General features: G+C 35.5%; 1 protein-coding gene across 6 annotated transcripts in view; it reads left to right on the forward strand.

The window, feature by feature from the left end:
* LOC145664457 (JNK1/MAPK8-associated membrane protein) overlaps window positions 1-21,900 on the forward strand; it is a 287,534-nt gene that overhangs the window by 50,749 nt on the left and 214,885 nt on the right. The gene's annotated exons all lie outside the window — the stretch shown is intronic.

A 21,900-nucleotide genomic window follows, 5' to 3' on the forward strand; every position in this document is an offset into this window, starting at 1 on the left:
TCTGTAATGCACGCACAGAGCTCTAAAATATCTACTGACAGAAATAAGTGTTATTCAATGATTCATTTCATTTCTTTTCAGTAAATGCAAGCAAATGTTTCAGGAGGGTCATTTGGGCAGGACAGGAGGGTGTAATTCCCCCTACCTTGAGCTTCATAAATATATATTGTTTGATCAAATGTATAATAATACACTGATAAAAAGTGAAAATCTTATGTCGCGGAGAATCTACCCCCATCCCCGATTAAAATCTAAAAGACATTGCTTTTAGCAACAAACCTATAGAGTTACGATAGCACATTGCTAGAGAGCTTACGTTTGGTTTCAAGAGTCGAAGGTTTGATCTCAAGCCATATGAGTTCCTGGGCGACATTGAGAGAGAGACAGAGAGAGAGAGAGAGAGATATTCAAGTATGGAGACAGAGAGGGATGATTTATATACATAGATTTAGAATTGGGGAAAAAATGATCTGACAACATTCGTATTATGACGAAAATTGTGATTTTGTGAACAGAAGAAGAGAAGTTTCGAACTGCGAGGATCACATTAGGCAGTTGTCGAATTAAGGTGGAGAAATCTTTTTGGAGCAGCACATGATAACGAAGGGGGAGAAAGATCTTGAGAACTGAGGAATTAAGAATTTAAAAAATCTGCAGCTTCCGAGACGGGGTTCGAACCACGAACCTTGGAGTTATCGAACCATGACTTTACCCATTCTGCTACGGAGAACTCTATGTACTCGTTCACATACGGGTAAATCCATATCAAGTGGTCCAATGCATGTTGCTCGACAATTTTTAAAAATTCTGATATTTTGTGTGCTGTTACCTTAACATGTCGTTAGTTCAAAATTAGCATTATTTTAATTTTATTGGCTTTTGGTTTCGAGTGGCAGCCATATTTATTTTCGAAGATGTGCCATTTTGTGGTGTTGTAAGGGGTTACAGAATCTGAAATATCTCAGCCCCTAATTACCCTATCGATGTGAAACTAAAACCAAAATGTTTAGTACGTTCTACACTTTAAGAGTGGATATTAGTTACTGTCATTCATAAATTATGAATGTGTAAAATTAAAATTTGAAAAAGTAGGTGATCGACGTTAAAAATCCTAACTTTGGCTACTTTTTCCTTTAAGAAGGGAAGGGGTCAGGAAGTTGAGCTTTACAGAATAAAGAGGTCTGATATGGTTCTTATCATTCACCAAGTTTCAACCCTTAGACGTGTCGTGTCCCCTATTTTTTGTAGAAATTATCAAAAATTCAGAAAAGTGGAAAAAGTGCATATTTCACAGGTATATATCTCTGGTGGGGGACCTGATAAAAATATACAATTCCTCCCCATAACAGGTTTACATGATATTATTCTATACCGAAAATTAGGAGTTTCAGATTAGACTATATGTACCTTTATTATGAACACGAAGTTATACCTATAAATAAGCATAGGCAGAAGTACGGATAAACGAGAGTTTACTGTATCTCCATAAATCGGTTGACAATGGATGAATAATGCATAGAGTGGTTAAGCACAACATACAAGAACAAGTGTTATCCTGTTAACAAGCAAACAGAACAAATGTACTGAAAACACAATTCAGCAGAGTGTTTGTTTCAATATGCACAATTTTGTTCAGACATGCATCAAATAGGAATTCACTGCTGGTACTTTACTCAGATGCTTATAGCGCAAGAAGACGGTTGTGTTTCTGCAGATCTCTGTATTAATACTGCATCAAATTAGTGTAGAAAAAGGAATGTGATGTAGGCAAATGTATTGGTGAAGAATGTCATAAATGTATGTATGGGCCGGTAGCAATGCATTACGTCTCTTAGTGACTTCAGTGAAGAGAAGAGAAATCTTCTGCTAATGCGAACAAGCAGTGGCATTGCAAACATATGCAACTACCATGGAGTAAAGTTTTCTCGGAAGTACCATCATCTTTTTGGTAATTCGTGTTGCGACCCTCTAAAAATCCATAAAAAAACTATAACCAAAGGATTTTCAGAAATTTCGAGTGCACATTTACTAAAGGACAAGAATTATGCAGTAGATCTGATTCCTGGAAAATAATCATGTGCTACATACTACACAAAAATCTTTGTTGTACAAGAAAAAAGCAAAATCAAAACAATAGTGTTGAATCAGGAAATGAACCTGATTTTGTCCTTCCATCAGACAATATTGAAGTTTTGAATGCAACGTGTTCAAAATTAAGCGTGTCACCTGCTTCGAAAATAAGGAAGTTAAGTGTTGAACAGAGACCAAAAGCAATGCACAAAAAGTTAGAACAATTGAGTACAGGATTGAAAAGAAGTCTTGAAGTTTCTTTTGACAGTTCAGTTGCTGATGAATCACCGACAGAAAATATGCATTCAGTGTCGCTGGCCGAAGAATATGAAGTGTTCATCGAAAAATTGAAACAGAAATGCACTGTTGCTGAGAAAGAAGAACAAGTGAAAATAAGCTTACTACCCGAATCTTGGTCAAGAAAAATGGTGTGTACTGAATTTAATGTTTCAGAACGTTTAGTTAAACTGGCTTGGGAACTTACGAAATCTCAAGGAATACTGCCTGATGTATGTAAAAGAAGTAGTAGTAAAGCTATTGATGAAAGTACTGTGAAGAAAGTTGTTGATTTTTATACAAGTGAAGAAAACAGTAGGGTCCTTCCTGGCAAAAAAGACTATGTATCTGTCCGAATTATTGGCGTTAAAGTTCACAACCAGAAGCAGTTACTACTTGGTACCTTGAACGAGTTGTACTTACACTTTAAGGAGACAAACCTAGATTGTAAAATCTAGTTTTCTTGCAGACAAAAAAAAAAAAAAAAAAAAAAAAGTCTTTCACACTTTTAATGCATTGTTTTAGCTAATTTTTCAGAGAACTTCTCATTCGTTATTCAAGACGAGATTCGAAGTTTTCATTGGGTGAACAAACAGGCAACGCTTCACCCATTTGTTTACTATTATAAACCAAGTGATGGAAGGTGATTTAAAATCTAGAAGACTTTGTATTATCAGTGATTATTTAGAACATACCACCACAGCAGTCCACACCTTCCAAAGTCATGTGATTGCAGATGTTAAGTCACATGTTCCGTTGCGTGACACATATTATATACTTCACGAATGGGGCTGCAAGTCACTATAACAGCGTTTCCCAACCTTTTTCAACTTGCGGCACACTACAAATGTAACTTGAATTCTCGCGGCACACTATATAGATATTATTATTATTATTATTATTATTATTATTATTATTATTATTATTATTATTATTATTATTATTATTATTATTATTATTATTATTATTTGTAAACATAAAACACCTTGGTATTTTTTTCTGTGATTACTGATATCTTTTTCACAGACAAGAAAGTTCGATCATTGGTTTCAATCCGTGGTAGATCATTATGCTTATTTTTCATTCTAATTTAAAAATAGAAAACAATTACATTGAAATATAGGAGTCAGCTCTATAAAAATACACTTTCTCTTTCGAAAATTGTATCCAACCTTTCACTAAGAAAGAAGATCACTAAATAACGAACGAACAAACAAATCTCTTGTACTTTTAAAACACAAATGAGAGTAATTTGTATGCAGGTTTGCTTTCTCGAAATGATTGAATAATATTTTAAAATTTCAACTTACGAAATAGTCTGCAACGATAAAGAAGCAATAATGGTGATAACAATTATAACAAATACCTTTTTAACATTAAAAATGTACAGAATAGTAACACAGTATGGAACTTAAAATTATAGATTCATAGTAGACGCTCAAAGTAATCTGAAACACAAATATACCTTTTTCCTCACAAATATAATGTGAGACACAATGTCTTGCAATTTAATTGCAATAGAATTAATAATTATGTTTCGATTTCCTCGCGGCACACCAGCGGCCTATTCGCGGCACACCAGTGTGCCGCGGCACACCGGTTGGGAAACGCTGCACTATAAGAACAGGAAAAATTTCATCAATTTGTGTAATCACAAAGATGATTTTGGTCTTGAAGCGGAGTGGCACTTCTTTGCTTCCTGTCATGGAAAAAATGCTTGTGATGAAATAGTAGGGACGACAAAGCGAATAGTAACCAAAAGGAGTTTACAGATGGTACGTAATGATCAAATTTTATCTCCACAGGACATGTATGATTATTGTGTAAAAAACATTTCTGGTATAAAGTACATTTATGTCAGGAGTGAGGAAGTAGTCAACTGAAGCTGAACTGCGAGGAAGATTTGCTACTTGTTTGCCTGTTCCTAAAACACGTTCATACCATAACTTGTACCTCTCGGTAACGCCAAAGTTAGATGCTTTCGCACTTCAGTTTCTACTGACTTTCAGGACGTAAATGTGAGAAAAGCGTCCTTGCACTGCCTTCAAACAGGTGACAGTTGCATGTATTTATGAAGAAAAGTGGTACATTGGAATTGTTGAAGATGTGAGTATCGAACATGATGACGTGAAAGTGCATTTTTACGAACCCCCAGGACCACGAACTTCATTCAAAATTTCAAGAGACAAGACATGGGTACCTTTCTAAAACATTTTACGAAAGCTTACTCCCAATGAGCTTACAACAGCAACGGGTCGTGTCAAACTATCACTCCGCAGTTGTGTGATCAAATATCCAAACTTTTTGTGGAACAAACTGTTTAAGAGCCAGTATTGTTCTTGTATGTTGTGCTTAACCACTCTATGCATTATTCATCCATTGTCAACCGATTTATGGAGATACAATAAACTCTCGTTTATCCGTACTTCTGCCTATGCTTATTTATAGGTATAACTTCGTGTTCATAATAAAGGTACATATAGTCTAATCTGAAACTCCTAATTTTCGGTGTAGAATAATATCATGTAAACCTGTTATGGGGAGGAATTGTATATTTTTATCAGGTCCCCCACCAGAGATATATACCTGTGAAATATGCACTTTTTCCACTTTTCTGAATTTTTGATAATTTCTACAAAAAATAGGGGACACGACACGTCTAAGGGTTGAAACTTGGTGAGTGATAAGAACCATATCAGACCTTTTTATTCTGTAAAGCTTAACTTCCTGACCCCTTCCCTTCTTAAAGGAAAAAGTAGCCAAAGTTAGGATTTTTAACGTCAATCACCTACTTTTTCAAATTTTAATTTTACACATTCATAATTTATGAATGACAATAACTAATATCCACTCTTAAAGTGTAGAACTTACTGAACATTTTGGTTTTAGTTTCACATCGATAGGGTAATTAGCGGCTGAGATATTTCAGATTCTGTAACCCCTTACAACACCACAAAATGGCACATCTTCGAAAACAACTATGGCTGCCACTCGAAACCAAAAGCCAATAAAATTAAAATAATGCTAATTTTGAACTAACGACATGATAAGTTACCTGTACATAAGAAATCAGATTTTTTAAAAATTGTCGGGCAATGACTTATTCCTTTTCTGGACCACTTCACATGGATTTACCCATACGTTTCCTTTAGCTACGTTGAAAGCTAACTGAATGGGATATTCCAAAAGTGGACTCGGTGAATGCGCCGTTCAGATAGGACGTAAACCTCTTGTAACTTAGTTACAATGTGCATAATGAACTTCCCCTTGTTCAGGACACTTTTTAAAGCTTTAAAATTTGTTACTATTGTTTTAATTAAGTTACATTTGATAGAACCATCTGATAAAGTAGTGCCAAACCCTGTGCGTCATTGTCTGTTAGGTGAATGGTTAATGTAAGTTACTCCTACGTGGATGGTCCGAGCTTCAAATAAAGACCATTCTTATTGATTACTTTCCTTGAGCTACGCTCATACTGTGCACTCCAGAAGTTCAATTTTGAAGTAATGTAGTCACAGCTAGTTTAATTTGAAATTATTTCAAATAAGATATTTGTTAATACATGGCACTAGAGATGCAAAAAAGCCGGCTTTTTTTAGATCGATGGTTTTTTGCACATAAAAAGCCGGCTTTTTTGGGGAAAAAAATGATAATTTTGGAAATTTTGGCTTTTTTCATTTTCATGATTTTTCTATTTGGATAGCTTTCTAATAGTATACTCTAAAGTTAAATAAGATTTCATGACCTAAATACCATATTTTGTTCTGGAATTCACCATCATGATGGATGGAGCACATGTTTTATGAATTAAAGTAATCATACAGTACGTAGTACTTGAGGGCAGTTGTACAGGATATTTAACTTTATTTTAGTTTCTGAGTTATCGACACTTTCGTCTTCTCTACGTCATTTCTTTTTAGTCATCCGTGTTTCATTTCTTACAGATTAGTAGGCCTACTCTAGCTTCTAGCACATAAGTTAAGCTTATGTTTTTCAATATATCCGTCAGAGCGTACGTTTGTCAGTATATCTACACAGAGCGTACTTCCACATTTTTGTTATACTGTAGATGTGCAATGATTTAGCAATAATCTTCCGGATACAACCTTGAATACAGTTTTATAGACATAATCAGTAGCGGATTCGGAAAAGAATTGGGGGGGGGGGTTCTCTGCTTAATGTTTGTTTTTCTAAAATTTCCTAATTTTTATTTGGGAGGAGCTTGAAGTTTATGAGTGTAGGCATAACTAATATATCGTTTTGTTTGTATTCAGTAATAATCTTCTGGATACAACCTTGAAAACCATTTTATACTGATAATCAGTTTCGGATTTAGAAAACTATTTTGGGAGAGTTTTTCTATATTAATGTCTAGTTTTTCTAAAAATACCTAATTTTTATTTGAGGAGAGCTTGAAGTTTATGAGTAAACACATAACAAATATTTCGATTGTTTTAGAAATTCCGTAATTTCAGGGTAAAGGCTTCAATCTGTAAGACATTCCCACCCTAACCCCTTCGCAAATCCGTCACTGCTCGTAATTAGTAATAACAACGATTTAAAAACGATAAAGGAAGTCGGCCAGGATTCACAGTACACGCACTATCTCTACACTCACAGATGAAATTAAGAAAAACTTTTATTAAAATGTTCGAATTCGGGGTTGAATTCCGGACTTCCCGATAGAAGTGCAAAAACTAACCACTCACTCATGGTTGTTGTGCGATTGTGCTTAACATAAATATATTCTCTCGCTCCATGGCGTATGGAATCCGAAGGTTCAATGTCGCGTTCACAAAAGCCCTCCACTGACTTCTATCCTTAGCCAATTGGATCCAGTGTTTACTTTGTATTCTTATTTCTGCGAGATCCATCTTAATATTGTCCTCCCATCTGCCCCTAGGTTTTCTTAATGGACGTTTTCCGATTGGATTTCCAGTTAAAACTTTGAAAGCGTTCCTACTTCTTCCATTCTGGCTGCATGACCTGCCCACCTGAGCCTCCTAGACTTGATGACCGTAACGATGTTTAGTAAACCGTATAAATTATGCAGTTCTTCGTTATGAAGTTTCCTCCATTCCCGTTCCTCTTGTGTCCGAATATTCGTCTCAGGATTTTATTTTCAAATACTTTCAGTCTGCGCTCATCGCAAGCGACCATGTTTCACAACCATACAGAACAACAGGCATGATTATCGTTTTATATATTTTAAGATTTAAATTCCTCGACAGAATTCGCGACGACAAAATATTTTGAACTGAATAATAACATGAATTTCCTCATTTCAGTCGACATTTAATTTCTTTGTAGATATGATTTGGTCTGGTAATATTGATCCTAGATATTTGAAAGTATTCACTTTGTCGAAAGTATTATTTGATATTTTAACGCATCCACAATTTGCCGTATTACGATCCCGGTGAACTTCCATGTATTTAGTTATCTCTGCATTTACTTCTAAACCAATGTCGCTGCAAGCGTTTAGTAAGGCCTATGTATTTCTTTCTATTGTTCTCCTATCATCCCCCATTAAATTTACATTATCAACATACGCCATAACCTGGTGAATACCATTCAGTTCTACGGCCTGGTTGCTATCTTTAATTTTCCTTATAGCGTACTCCGGAACAATGCTGAATAATAATGACGATAACGCATCTCTTTGTTTCAGACCATTCTCGACGTTGAAGCTGATGGACAAGAATTTTTCTACTCGGACTTTACTCTGGGATTCATTTAAACACATTTTAATTAATCTAACTAGCTTTTTCGGTATTCCGAATTCTATAAGAATTGTACAATACCTCCCTCCTATTCGAGTCGTAAACTTTTTTAAAATCAATAAACAGCTGATGTACTGGGTAATATATTTCCATTTCTTTTCGAGTATTTATCGAATAGTAAATATCTGGTCGATAGTTGATCGATTTCCCTAACTCCACACTGATAATCTCCAATAATTTCATCTGCGTATGGAATCAATCTTGTTAATATGCCTCGCTAATTATTACATTAAGTTTTGTCGCCTTTCTTGTGAATTGAAACAGCGATTGAATCTTACCACTCTTCTTAAATGTATTCCATAGTTCTTCTTTTTTGAAAAAAAAAAGAAAAAAAAGAAAAAGAAAGAAAAAAAGGTTGAATTCCTGTCGTTTAAAATTCAGAAACCTTCAGGACTAGGTAAACCGTGATGATTATAAGTCTAGGAAACCACACGATCAGATGAACGGTCTTCTACGCATATGATCCATGAACAGAAAATTCGGTACTTGCCCGATTCTAAACAAGCTTAAGGAACAGTCAGTGCATTATAGAATTCAGAATTTCACCGATTTTGCAGATCCGAAGTACCTGATAACCTGATAGATGGTCACAGATTTTTACGTATGTGATCAATGAATGAAAAATTTGTTCGAAACATCCATGCAATGTATATGAAAGTTAAAACTTAAAAGCTACAAAAATGTGCAGAACCACCCGAAACCAAGGTCTTAATGTGCAGCCTTTCAGATTATAATATAAATGTATTTCTCTCATGTTTTATTTTATTTTGTTTCAAAAAGAGGGTGTGATATTTTGAAGTAAAAATACTACATACAATTTTGCTAGTTATTTCTGTATATATTTTTTTAAAGTAAAAGTACTTACTTTTGTGTATAAGAAGTTAAAAAATTATTACATCTATTGGTTAATCCTTAGGAATTCATGATTTAAATATGTTAAGAATTTAAAAAATATATTTTCGAAAATCATGGTTTATTTTAGGTTTTATATTATTACCTACATCAACCACTAATTAAATGAGTCTTTGTGCTGTAGAGAAGCGAAACAAAGTCTGCTTAATCAATTTAAAGCAAAATTTTGAAAAAAGCCCAAAATGTCCCAAGCAAAAAAGAGAAGCAGAAAAACCCGACTTTTTTTTTTTTTTTTCGAAAAAGCCGTTTCTTTTTCCGGGTCTGCATCTCTACATGACACTCCTCACTTGTTTGTAGCCCTGCATAAATGCAAAATTGTTTTAAAAGTATATTTTACTTGCAAGGATGACTGTAAAAAAAAAAAAAAAAAAAAAAATAAATAAATAAATAAAATAAAAAAATAAAAAAAAACTTGTCTTTCAATTTAATTTATAATTGTTTCCTATATCTTAGTTCTAATAAAATATTTTCTATTTATATTGTATTCTATGTTATACGTTTATTATTTACATTTTATGTCTTACATTTGAAGAGGAGCTTATGACAATTCAGAGCACCAGGGACATTACAGGATGCAGGCCTTGGCAATCCAGAGTTCCTGCCCCCACGAAATCACTACCTTCCTGTAAATTATATCTAATTTTAGAGATGATGATAGACATTTTAGTAAAATATGCCCTCAATCGCTGAAATAAATTCCTGTCAAGCTTTCGATTGCTGAAATAAATTCCTTTCTACGCCCCTGCAAATCAGTGACGATTTTAGGGAGTGATCAGTTATTAATGTCTCCTTGGAGCAACGACACTTCTGAAGTCATATCTCCGATAATTCCAAATGTGATATCAGTGTTTGTGCATTATCACTTTGCACTCTCAGTGTATTGAAACGCACCAAAAAGGAACTGTTCTGAAGCCTTCACTGGTTCTCCCTATGACCCCATGCCAATAGGGCCAACCTTGGACATATCCACATCTCAAATATCACCTTTTATGTCAGTGATAAGAAAAACTATCCATTCGACACAAATACAGGATATGTTTGATTCTTTTTTCGTGTCACCCTCCCTTAGTCAACTCCATGCCAACTCAGGCTTAATTTGGACTTACGCAGCATCCACAGTGTCACTATTCATCTTTGCACATGAATTCGACACTAATGTCGTTTGTATTCTACTACTTTTATATGTCAACTTCACCTTTTGGTGGGGATGGTTTCAGTGTCTCGTCCCCACAACTATGGAGGAATTTCAACCAACGTAAGTATAATTATAAATTATCATCTGAAAAACAACTGTACGGCTGATCTTTTTCGGAGAGGAATTCGTTAACTACTTTTTTAATATCAATGTATTACCTTTTTTGCTTTCCATGCTGAAGATAGCCAAAGGCTAAACTTCGTCTGCACTGTTGTGCTTTGAATATAGGTTTTAGTGGTTTGATTCACTGAATACTCGCTTAGATGTTGCTCTCGTCACAGGAAAAGTGAGATACAGTTATAAAAGAAAAATGAATTGAAATATTTAAGTTTTACATCCCACGTTTATGCCGACTACGCTGATGGAGACAATGATGGTGAAAATGAATGAAATCGTGGAATAAAGAAAGTGGGAGGAAGCGGGAAAAACCCGAGAAAACTCATGCACACGGTGTTTGTCCATAATAAAGTTCATTCGGCGCGAGCTGGATCGAATCAAGGACCCCATGCACCATAGGTAAAGTTATAAAAGAGTAGGCGTCTAAACAAATACGGAACACTACTATCAATGAGAGTTATATAAGATTAGATCCTTAGCTATTTCATTCTAAGGTAAACTTTCAATCAATCTTGTTCTTAATTACTGTTCGAAAACTTAAAGTTGTTGCTGCAAGGACGTGATAAATCTTTTCAGTAGACTCCACAGTCTATAGCTGTTTCACAACTTCTTTTTCATCTAAGTCTAAAGTAGTTGCATTTTAGACATTGAGGAAAAAGTGTGAAATTATATGAAAACCTCCAAAGTGGAATTACGAAACTTCAGTGGGTCCCTTTTTGCCGTGGGACTCCCTCACCGCACTCCCGTTAGTAACGCCACCGTTCAGGGTGCGTGATGCAGTTTCCCGCTTTTAGGAATATTTTCTAAGGCAGTACGAGTGTTTTTTACTGCTGTGTAAATTGAGGTGTATTTGCTAGAACTGTCGGTTAAAGGAGACAAAAGATCCTATAAAACACAAATCATCTCTTTCGAAGCTCTAATGGAAAACGAAACGAATCGTCGTAAACATATTACTTTTTTGAATAGAAAAAGAGCAAAACATTGATTGCAGAAACGTATAATGGTATCATTTGCTTGCAAATTTATAACTTATAAAAAATGATGGCTTGTTAGATGAGGGATTAATGAACGGGATTCTTCTGCTGGTGGTGTCTTGACGTGTTTTGTTACAAAATTCATGAATTGTGGTAGACAAAATTGCTTTACCAGTTAAAGGTGACTGCTTTGAAACCAAATGCAAAGTATGAGAATTAAATTTATCATATCTGTAGTTGGGTGTGGAGAAGAAACAAAAAAGTGCGAACGAAAGGTTGAAGAACAACTCACGTTATTAATATAAACTATGCCAAAGGTTATTGACTTACATCATCATAAAAGAAATACGAAAGAATTTTTGAAACAAAGAAAACACAAACTCAGGAATTTGTAAGTGGAGGCAAAGAAATCCAATTTAAACATATTTAAGACGAACCATTTAGCGCATAGAGATCGTGGATCTGTGGTCAAGGCGCTCGCTAGTAATCTGGAGGTTCTCAGGTCGGAATCATGGGTGAACATTTTTTTTTTTTTTAATTTAGAATTTTTGGTGCCGATTGCTCGACGATGACACACGTCTTAAGGTATTTGAATATTTGGATCTTTCAATATTTGAATGATCAAATTTTCAATAATAATAATAATAATAATAATAATGATATATATTAATAACGGTGTCTGTGAACAAAAAACTTTAGATCCAAATTGAAACTATGTTTGTGACTCTTAATCTCTTGAACCAAACGAGCAATCTCGATCAAATTTTCAACATAGATGACGTTTGTGCCTGGGAAGGATTTTAGAAGTATGAGTAGGGGGATTAATGGGGACGTTAGCAATGAGGCTATATGTCTCCGTCTCGATTAACGCTAGGGATGGATCTTACCATTTCACTTTGACGGAACAACGTAGGGGATGGGGCGAAGGGGAGATATATATATAAGAAAGCAATAAATATAAAAATAAAAGTGACCATGTTCGTGAGTGAATAACTCTTGAACCACCCGATCAATCTGAATCAAATTTTCAACATAGATGAAGTTCGAATCTGGGAAGCTTTTTATTATTTTATTTTGATACTAAAGGCTAAAGAAGGGGAGGAGGGTAAATATATGAAAATGTATAAAACTTAATAACTCTTGAACCACCCGACCGATCGCGATCAAACATGCAACATAGATAAGGTTCGGACCTGGGATGTTTTCATTTTTCACTTTGATGGTGCAATGTAGGGGAAGGGAAGGAGGGACATATATGTAAAAAATTAAAAATAAAGGTGCTGTTTTTGTGACCTCATCACTCTTAAACCACCGAACCGATCTTAATCAAATTATCAACATAAATGAGGTTCGGACCTGGGGTGGTTTTTTTATCATAGCCCTTTGACGGTAGAACTTAGGGAAGAAGGGAAAGGGAGATATCTAAAAATAAAAAAAAACTTAATAACTCTTGAACCACTTGATCTTGATCAAATTTTCTACATAGATGGCGTTCGAGCCTAGAAACTTTTGTTTAAATATTTTCACTTTGACGGTTAATTTAGGGGAGGGGAGAAGGAGAGATTAATATATAAAAATAAATAGAACAACTCTTGAACCATGCAACAGATCTCGATCAAATTTTCAACGTACATGACATTCGGGCCTGGGATAATTTTTATCATACCGTGCCCCCCAACCTGAGGAGGGGAGAGGGATACATAAAAATCCCCGAAAATGACGAATAGCGCTCTAGTAATAATAAAAATGGAACATATTACTATTTTTCTCTAATTTAATCCAGCGAAATCGGGGTGCGTCTTAGATTTAAAACTACTTTTCTAATAATAATAATAATAATAATAATAATAATACCTTAAGACGTGTGTCATCGTCGAGCAATCGGCACCAAAAATTCTAAATTAAAAAAAAATGTTCACCCATGATTCCGACCTGAGAACCTCCAGATTACTAGCGAGCGCCTTGACCACAGATCCACGATCTCTATGCGCTAAATGGTTCGTCTTTAATATGTTTAAATTAGATTTCTTTGCCTCCACTTACAAATTCCTGAGTTTGTGTTTTCTTTGTTTCAAAAATTCTTTCGTTTTTCTTTTATGATGATGTAAGTCAATAATCTTTGGCATAGTTTATATTAATAACGTGGGTTGTTCTTCAACCTTTCGTTCGCACTTTTTTGTTTCTTCTCCACACCCAACTACAGATATGATAAATTTAATTCTCATACTTTGCATTTGGTTTCAAAGCAGTCACCTTTAACTGGTAAAGCAATTTTGTCTACCACAATTCATGAATTTTGTAACAAAACACGTCAAGACACCACCAGCAGAAGAATCCCGTTCATTAATCCCTCATCTAACAAGCCATCATTTTTTATAAGTTATAAATTTGCAAGCAAATGATACCATTATACGTTTCTGCAATCAATGTTTTGCTCTTTTTCTATTCAAAAAAGTAATATGTTTACGACGATTCGTTTCGTTTTCCATTAGAGCTTCGAAAGAGATGATTTGTGTTTTATAGGATCTTTTGTCTCCTTTAACCGACAGTTCTAGCAAATACACCTCAATTTACACAGCAGTAAAAAACACTCGTACTGCCTTAGAAAATATTCCTAAAAGCGGGAAACTGCATCACGCACCCTGAACGGTGGCGTTACTAACGGGAGTGCGGTGAGGGAGTCCCACGGCAAAAAGGGACCCACTGAAGTTTCGTAATTCCACTTTGGAGGTTTTCATATAATTTCACACTTTTTCCTCAATGTCTAAAATGCAACTACTTTAGACTTAGATGAAAAAGAAGTTGTGAAACAGCTATAGACTGTGGAGTCTACTGAAAAGATTTATCACGTCCTTGCAGCAACAACTTTAAGTTTTCGAACAGTAATTAAGAACAAGATTGATTGAAAGTTTACCTTAGAATGAAATAGCTAAGGATCTAATCTTATATAACTCTCATTGATAGTAGTGTTCCGTATTTGTTTAGACGCCTACTCTTTTATAACTTTACCTATGGTGCATGGGGTCCTTGATTCGATCCAGCTCGCGCCGAATGAACTTTATTATGGACAAACACCGTGTGCATGAGTTTTCTCGGGTTTTTCCCGCTTCCTCCCACTTTCTTTATTCCACGATTTCATTCATTTTCACCATCATTGTCTCCATCAGCGTAGTCGGCATAAACGTGGGATGTAAAACTTAAATATTTCAATTCATTTTTCTTTTATAACTGTATCTCACTTTTCCTGTGACGAGAGCAACATCTAAGCGAGTATTCAGTGAATCAAACCACTAAAACCTATATTCAAAGCACAATAGTGCAGACAAAGTTTAGCCCTTTGGCAATCTTAAGCATGGAAAACAAACAAACAAACAAACAAAAAAAAAAAAAAAAAAGCAATACATTGATATTGAAAAAGTAGTTAACGAATTCCTCTCCGAAAAAGATCAGCCGTACAGTTGTTTTTCAGATGATAATTTATAATTATACTTACGTTGGTTGAAATTCCTCCATAGTTGTGGGGGCGAGACAATGAAACCATCCACACCAAGAGGTGAAGGTGACATGTAAAAGTAGTAGAATACAAACGACATTAGTGTCGAATTCATGTGCAAAGATGAATAGTGACACTGTGGATACTGCGTAAGTCCAAATTAAGCCTGGGTTGGCATGGAGTTGACAATGGGAGGGTGACACGAAAAAAGAATCAAACATATCCTGTATTTGTGTCGAATGGATAGTTTTCCTTATCACTGACATAAAAGGTGATATTTGAGATGTGGATATGTCCAAGGTTGGCCCTATTGGCATGGGGTCATAGGGAGAACCAGTGAAGACTTCAGAACAGTTCCTTTTGGGTGCGTTTCAATACACTGAGAGTGCAAAGTGATAATGCACAAACACTGATATCACATTCGGAATTATCGGAGATATGACTTCGGAAGTGTCGTTGCTCCAAGGAGACATTAATAACTGATCACTCCCTAAAATCGCCACTGATTTGCAGGGGCGTAGAAAGGAATTTATTTCAGCAATCGAAAGCTTGACAGGAATTTATTTCAGCGTTTGAGGGCATATTTTACTAAAATGTCTAATCATCTCTAAAATTAGATATAATTTACAGGAAGGTAGTGATTTCGTGGGGGCAGGAGCTCTGGATTGCCAAGGCCTGCATCCTGACATATCCCTGGTGCTCTGAATTGTCATACGCTCCTCTTCAAATGTAAGACATAAAATGTAAATAATAAATGTATAACATAGAGTACAATATAAATAGAAAATATGTTATTAAAACTAAGATATAGAAAACAATTATAAATTAAATTGAAGGACAAATGTTTTTATTATTATTATTATTATTTAACAATCATCCTTGCAAGTAAAATATACTTTTAAAACAACGTTGCATTTATGCAGGTCTACAATCAAGTGAGGAGTGCCTTGTAATAACAAATATCATATTTGAAAATACAGAGTGCGGCACGTAAAACCGGCCCGTCGTAATATCATGGTATATTGCAATTTTGGCGAGAATTAAATTACTTTCAGTTTCCAACCAAGAGATGGCGTGTCGAGTCGGGGTCAAGAGACGTGACGTGCAGGTGCACATGTATAGCAGCTGCAGCCGCAGCCAGTGAAACGTGTCCAAACCAGTTGAGAAGTAAGGTTCGTTGTGTGAAGTCGGGTGAGTGTGTGATAATGCCGTACTCAATAACCGAGCGTCTTGCCATTGTTGAAGCGTTCATTCGTACTGGATCTTTTGCGAAAACAAAGAATTTGTTTCACGAGAAATTTCCAGAACTGTGTGTACCAGAAAAAGCACCATACAGGACTTGATTGAAAAATTGCGGCGCACAGGATTTATTCAAAATACTCCCAGGAACAGACCACTTCTACTAAATATGGAGGATACTTTCAGGTCGGAGGACATTTTCAGCACCTACTGTGAAGGTGAGTAATCATATTCAAAACATTACATTTCATTTTATGTGTTGAATTTGTTTAATCATTGATTAAGTTTATCTTCTGATGTCTCATAAAAGGACGGGCCGGTATTACGTGCCGCACCCTGTAATTTCGAATTAAACTAGCTATGACTACATTACTTAAAAATTAAATTTGTGGAATGCACAGTATGAACGTAGCTCAAGGAAAATAATCAATAAGAATGGTCTTTATTTGAAGCTCGGACCATCCACGTAGGAATAACTTACATTAACCATTCACCTAACAGACAATGACGCACAGGGTTTGGCACTACTTTATCAGATGGTTCTATGAAATGTAACTTAATTAACACAATAGTAACAAATTTTACTCCTTTAAAAAGTGTCCTGAACAAGGGGAAATTCATTATGCACATTGTAACTAAGTTACAAGAGGTTTACGTCCTATCTGAACGGCGCGAAGCCCGTCTCGGAAGCTGCAGACTTTTTAAATTCTTAATTCCTCAGTTCTCAAGATCTTTCTCTCCCTTCGTAATCATATGATGCTCCAAAAAGAGTTCTCCACCTTAATTTGACAAATGCCTAATGTGATCCTCGCAGTTCGAAACTTCTCATCTTCTGTTTCACAAAATCACAATTTTCGTCATAATACGAATGTTGTCCGATCATTTTTTTCTCAATTCTAAATCTGTGTATATAAATCATCCCTCCCTGTCTCCATACTTGAATATATATATCTGTCTCTCTCCCAATGTCGCCCAGGAACTCATATGGCTTGAGATCAAACCTCCGACTCTTGAAACGAAATGTAAGCTCTCTAGCAATGTGCTATCGTAACTCTATAGGTTTGTTGCTAAATGCAGTGTCTTTTAGATTTTAATCGGGGATGGGGGTAGGTTCTCCGCGACATAAGATTTTCAGTTTTTATCAGTGTATTATTATACATTTGATCAAACAATACGTATTTATGAAGTTCAATGGAGGGGGAATTACACCCTCCTGTCCTGCCCAGATGACCCCCCTGGAACATTTGCTTGCAATTACTGAAAAGAAATGAAATGAATCATTGAATAACACTCATTTCTGTCAGTAGATATTTTAGAACTCTGTGCGTGCATTGCAGACTTTAGGAAGCACAAAACCTACTGCCGTTATTGGCAATTTCCATATATTTCTTAGGGAGTATCTTACTAGCTCACAGTCTTTAAAGAAGAGAAAGAATGAGACTAAAGGTATTTATAAAGCTCTGGGACCATTACTTGACTTTTTTTTTTTTTTTTTTTTAATTTAGGCTCTTAAAAATATTTCAGAACAAACGAATGAAAAAGACTGTGTTAAAGCTATAACTTTATAAACTTAATTCCTATTTCTCTTTCAGTTGAATGGAAAAAGTGTACTACGTCACACATACCGCTTTAGACAAGGAGAGGTGGAGGAGTTAGATTCAATACTAGAAGGAACTAATCGATTGAAACATGTGTTTCTGGATGCATAAGAAAACGGGGCAAGAGTTTGTTATTAATTTGCACTTAGAAGTTTTGTAACGATTTCTATGCCGCGAACTGTACCACTACATTATTCTTTACAATCGACAGCAAAAGTATTTGCCTAACCCTAAAGATTTTCTTTTGACAATAATTTTGGAATAAATATATTAGTTCAAATAAAGTCTTCTTACGCAGAAAAGATTAACTTGGTGCACGTCACGAAAATTCGCGATATATCTATCAATTTGTTCTGCACTTTTGGAAGAAGATACGGAGCTTCGATTATGTAGGAACATTCAAAGCTGGCAAGTATTTCTATGTACAAAATTTACCATGAATCCAGTAATATCCAGAAGTACCCATTTCAGAAAAAGCTGACTGAAATTTATTCCCATTTCTCCTTGATAGTTTGAAAATCTCTTTCCAACTTAAAAAATAAAATAATCTTCTGCTCTCTCTGTCGCAACCTTTCTTCAATAGATATACAAGTCAACACTATTGATGAGTTCTGCGAGCAGGGAGAACCTCAGGGGGCGCGATGGCTCAGTGGTAGAGCGTTCACCTCCGGTGCTTGGGATCCCTAGTTCGATCCCAGCTCGCGCCGTGTGGACTTTGTGGTGGACAAACACCGTGCTCGTGGGTTTTCTCGGAGTTCTCCCGTTTCCTCCCACTTTCTTCATTCCATCATTTCACTCATCTCTCATCATCACCGTCTCCTTTAGCCTAATCGGCATAATCGTGCGACGTAAAACTTAAACAGTTCATTTCATTTCAGGGAGAACCTCAATGGTTCTATATACATTATCTTGTTTATTAATATTAATGTGTTCTTAAGTTATTATTGCCTTACGGTTTACTTTAGTACATTACCTATTTCAGCATTTTATATAAATAGGTAATAAAATGTAGAAACAGAGTTCAGTACTCACATTTGCAGTTGCATTGAACAAATGTTTTGTAATCATATAACAAATAACAATCTACATGCATAATCAGTACAACAAAAATATTGAAATCGAAATGAAATCCTCTGAAAGATGAGAAAAAATACAATAAAAGAACACTTGCATCCGTAGAAGAACGAAACTAATAAAAAGATAGAAATCAAATGACATATTCGTTCATGCTTCACTCAGACTATATTCCCTTTAACATGCTGACCTTTAATATAAGATATTTGGAAACAAATTGTAAATAGAAAATTACTTTTCAGAAAGGGGGGGGGGAGATTAAGGACGTCATATAAACCAACCAACAGGAAATTACGTTTAGCACCAGCAGCTACAAAACAATAGGTAATTATTTGCTGTAAATGAATTCTGTAAATATTTGCTTCATGAGTTCAATATATAAGTAATCTAAATATTCGTAACCTCTCATTTAGGAAAATGTCTTATCGGTACCCGTCATTCAGATGTTTCTCTGTAATAATAATAATAATAATAATAATAATTGGTTCTACAGCCCATGTAGAACTATGACACGTCATGGTGGGGGCGGAAGTTGAATTGGGTGATACTTGGCAGCGCAACGAACCCAAGTACCATTATTATTCACTAACGTAACCAGACTTCGCTAATCTGCCCCAATCTTAATTTAGATAGCTTTCCAATTGTCTCACGATACTAGGTCAACACTGGAAAATACCTTAGCTCCCACTGGACATCGAAACCTAGACCATGCGAAAGAAAAGCGTGTGCCAGGGTACACCTACATGGGGAGCCCACCGGGTCCAAATACCTCCAAAACATTGTAATCCGACTAACATGTGTACACTTTCTTAATACAACTATACTTGTTTAACAGAGTAATGATTGATGTAGCCTAAAAATTTGATTTTATACCTCATCTGTACTCATTCTTTTCTTATAAAAATAACTTAGCTGTATCATTTTTTTTTTAACGGAAAATAGGTGGCAATAATTAACAATTACTTATCGTTTTTTCGAGTGGAGAATAACATAGGTTCAATAGTGCATAATCGTACTAGACCCTTCCTCAAAAACTGTGGACATCTCTTAACAAAAATTTATGGGTGCGCGCTGGTGTGCACTAAGGATTTATTTATGTAACAATATTTCGAATACAGCCTCTAAGGCCAATTTACAACAAAATGTTGTAACATTAACCATGGAAAAATGAAAGAGAAGAAAATCAAACAGGGTCTATGCTTAAAAATACCATTCCGACATAAACTACCGGAACTGAGGAAAAACTCTGATAAAACTTGTCATGATGGGAGCTACATGTTTTGTACTCAGGATCGTCCGGTTACGAAAGAAGAACACTAACCACCAACCTAAGCTCACTCGATTCTGCTAAGGAGAATAATAATTATAATAATTTGACCCAGCATAGTGAAACAATTGGACATCTATCTATCTTAAGAATCAGCAAACTCCTGTGAAATATCCCAGAAATCATGCTGACTGGAAGCCAATGAACTGGCCATGCATCATACAATTACCTAGCCGGTCATAGCTCATGTGCTATAGAGCCACAGTTTTGTTTTGGTAATAATAATATAGTTTTTACAGGCTTGCGCTTGCTTCCTATTCGTGAGACAGTTCGGCATTCCTGCATCTTACTCTCGTGGTGGACATTAGAGAGCCGTATGAAAACATGATAAAGAATTAAAGAGCCTCCCCTTTATTACTTTATTCCTTCTTGCTTTGTTCTTTCACCTGCGTGCTGGACCTTTCTTTGTATGTGACTGACCTTCTCCTATAACGTTGTTCATAGAAATCCAACATTTTTTTCCTACATCTACTTTAGATTTGTGGTAACAACATATCGAAGTGAAATTTCATGTTCTGCTTCACTACCTGAAGAACAAAGTTTAACTTGGCCCCTTCGAAGAGCAGTACAAAAGATACCATGTCCGTAGAGCTCTTCAAAGATCTGATAAAATCAGTAACTTCTCAAGATTATACCTTTACCAACTCTGCCTGTTCAACTGTGCTACTCATGTGGCAAATTGAATTTATATCAGAATAGCTCTGCCTCAGTTCATTTTCGTTCTCTTAGGTACCCACAGAAGAAAGAATATCATCGTGTGGGTATCAGTTCTTGATTTTCTGCGCACAAGTATGACAAAAAATACCCGAAATATTCGTTCTTCAATTAGCTACGGTGTAATAACGTTGTTACCTCGTAACGAAAATTGGTGTTATATTTCGTATCTATCGAAATTAAATAATAAGTATATTTTGTTACAGGAAGCTAATTTCGTTTTGTTATAGTTAAATTATCCATCCCTGGTAAAAACGCTGAAATGTGTTAGCTTCTAAGATAATGATGTGAATAGAAGAATTGACTGAATAACATAATATTTAAAAAAAAAAAAAAAAAAAAAAACACTTGTCAACTCTTCTGATTACATAATTATCCTAGAAGTTAACGGTCACGCTAAGATATTTTTGCCCAACTCTCCCTGGTTGTTTCTGCAAAAGAAACGTCCTCCTTTTCTGCTAAAACTCAGTTGTTCGCATATAATCAATACTCCTTGATACGCATTCGAATTTATGGGTATCATGGGGGTTCAAGATATGATTATATTAGAAGAGAAGAGTGGTAGATTAGTGTATTTTTTTAATTATGAGAATGATATGCGATATCATTAGTAAAAAGTGAAATCTTTGAGTTTTACGTCCCACGGTTATGCCGGTTTGGCTAAAGAAGACGGTGATGATGAGAAATGAATAAAATGGTGGAATGAAGAAAGTGGGAGGAAAGGAGAGAACCCCGAGGAAACCCACGCACACGGTGTTTGTTTACCACAAGGTTCACTCGGCGTGAGCTGGGATCGAACCAGGGACCCCATGCACCAGAGGTGAACGCTCTGCCACTGAGCCACCGCGGCCCCTATCATTACTAAAATGTTTGTAATTTATAAATGCGGTATATAGCAGTTAACTTTTATGTTGAGAGAATGGATTTGTTAAGTAAAGTATTTAAGATGTTGCGTTACTAAGCGTAACACGTATAAGCATTAATTCTTCTATTTGGAATTATTGATGACGATGTTTTTGGGTATAACTTACTATCTAAAATTTAGAAGAAATCTCAAGTTCGTTGTAGCACTTACAAAAACAAATTCTTTAAAATGAATTTTGTTTTTTAGTTTAACGTTCCATGATT

Source organism: Thermobia domestica, chromosome 11, assembly GCF_964235325.1.
Source record: "Thermobia domestica chromosome 11, izTheDome1.hap1.1, whole genome shotgun sequence".
Classification (NCBI taxonomy): Eukaryota; Metazoa; Arthropoda; class Insecta; order Zygentoma; family Lepismatidae; genus Thermobia; species Thermobia domestica.